The sequence below is a fragment of the Scylla paramamosain genome, chromosome 43 (assembly GCF_035594125.1).
Source record: "Scylla paramamosain isolate STU-SP2022 chromosome 43, ASM3559412v1, whole genome shotgun sequence".
Taxonomy (NCBI): domain Eukaryota; kingdom Metazoa; phylum Arthropoda; class Malacostraca; order Decapoda; family Portunidae; genus Scylla; species Scylla paramamosain.
In genome coordinates this window covers 4,704,684-4,707,183 of record NC_087193.1, presented here as the reverse complement: position 1 = coordinate 4,707,183, position 2,500 = coordinate 4,704,684, and positions in this window count along the sequence as shown.

The window sequence follows — 2,500 nt, the reverse complement described above, 5'->3', positions numbered from 1 at the left end:
TCTTAAGTTGAGTTATATTCTGTGACCTTCCCATGCTGACCTTACGAACCTTCCTTCTTTGGTCTTGTACTTCCAGCCATCCAGTATTTTTGTTGAGTCTGTGACCTTCCAGATCTTCCGTCCTAACATTATAAGTGCCACCCATCTAAAAGGTCGTTTGCTTCCAGTAAATGGTATTCTGTGACCTTCCAAATCTTCTTTTTATCGTCCTTACTGTCAATTATCTCACACTCGACCATCCAAAAAGCGTTATCTTTCCCCCTTGTTATCCTGTGACCTTCCAAACCTTCCTTCATCCTTACTGCGAACCCTTCTGCCAATTTGACTCCTATCCTGTGACCTTCCAAGCCTTCCTACACCCTAACTGTTAACCAACCTGTGTCTCGACCATCCATGTTCGCTCTCTTTCTCCTTAATTGCTATTTTGTGGACCTTCCAAAACTTCCCTTTCTCTATTCCGAATCCGAACCATCCAAAAGTGTTCCGGTTCTCCAAGACTCCTATCCTGTGACCTTCCAGCTCTTCATTCCTCCCTTACCGCCAACCATTCCGTATTCTGAGTGACCTGACCATCCATATTTGCTCTCGTCATTCCCGATTCCTACCCTGAGACCTTACAAGCTCTCCTTTTCTTGTCCTCCGTCACTGCCATCCATACTGACCTTACAAATCCTCCCTTTTATTATCGGTTACTAGCAATTCACACCGCTGACCTTCCAAAGCCATCCTGTCTCTCTCACTATCCAAAATTCTACTTGTCCCCTCACATTTCCAACCATTCTAACCTTCCAGACCACCAACAAGCTCAGCCCTTTTCTCTCCATTACCTATTATTAAAACCTTCCAAAATTTTCCTTTATCTCCAAGAACCATCCGGACTCTCTAAACCTTTCCTTCCTCTCCGCTACCAACCATCCTAAACTTTGCAACATCCAACAAATCTCTCTCCTTGTCTTCCCACTAACCATCCATCGTGACCTTCCAAAACCCTTCTCTCCTTGTCCTCCCTCCCAACCCTGCAACCCTTCACCACCCTCCCTTCCCCCCACTCGTCCCACTCCCACTCCTAAATATAAGCGCTTTTTACCTTCCGTTTTCTTCGCCCTGCGTGAGTAACGAAGCCGTGCCACTTTGCTGACCAACCAGACGAGGATCCCTGCCCTGCGATACTCCGGGCGATGAGGCTTAGCTCTGTTTACATCCCCAGTTTATAACATTGAGATCCGGGAATATGCAAGGCAGTTCACACCAATATTTCGACTGCAGAGAGAGAGAGAGAGAGAGAGAGAGAGAGAGAGAGAGAGAGAGAGAGAGAGAGAGAGAGAGAGAGAGAGAGAGCGTGTGTGTATTATATAGACCTATAAGTATACAGAGTGAAAAGGACCACTAGTTTAAAAGCCATTACGGTGTTGGGTACTCGAAAAGGTAAAACACGGTTGCAAAAGTGAGTGTTTTTCAGGAACTGCGATCATAAACTGTGTGTGGGGGACTGGCTGGCGGTGCATGCTGGGTGAGAGAGAGAGAGAGGGTGAGGGAGAGGGAGGGTGAGAGGGTGAGGGAGAGGGTGGCTGGCATGGCGTGAGTGGGTGGGAAGGCAGAGTGAGCTTGAATGTTGTTTCGATTGGGTGGTGTGGATGAAATAAGTGGATGATTGGGTGAGTGGGGACGAGATGGCTGTGGGTGGGTGTAGATTGGGTGGAGGATGAAATGGATGAGCTTTACGTGTACAATGGGTGGAGAGTGGATTATGTGGATGTATAGTGGAGGATGAATAGACCCATATCTCTCTATGAAGCCATCCACATGCATACAAACTCTATCATACACAGGCCTTATCCACCAAGCCATCCACTTCCATACATCTTTCCAGCTATATCCACTACACGCTAAAATCCTATCCACATTTAACCATACAAGACATCCACAGCCATACACCTTCCATACCGTCCATACAAAGTTAATTATACACCCACGCCTCATCATTTTCCTCAGTGGACCATACATAGGCCTATATACTCAAATATCCACACTTATCCACCCAAATCCACATCCACACACCAGACAAACCCATAGACTATAACATCCACCCACACTCATCTAACCCACCCTATCCAGTCACTCCACCCACACATATCCACACACATCCACACACAATCCACACCCCTCCACGTACACCATAGACAAACCTATAGATTCTAACATCCACCTACACTCATCCACCCCATCCTATCCACACCACCCACTCCACTCACTCCACCCATCCACCCACACCCTCACTCCACAGCAGGGACCGCCACAGCCAAGCCCCGCCCAAGTTACTTCAACTCCACCCCTTGCATCTAATCCCACCCACCCTGACCCCGCCCACGCACCACCCCACGCCCCGCCCACGCACCATCGCACTCCCCGCCCACCTGCCCACCTGCCCACCTGCCCTACAGTCCTTGAAAACTCCAGGGAAGTCATTAAGTTAGGTTAATGTAAATTTGGTGTAAATATT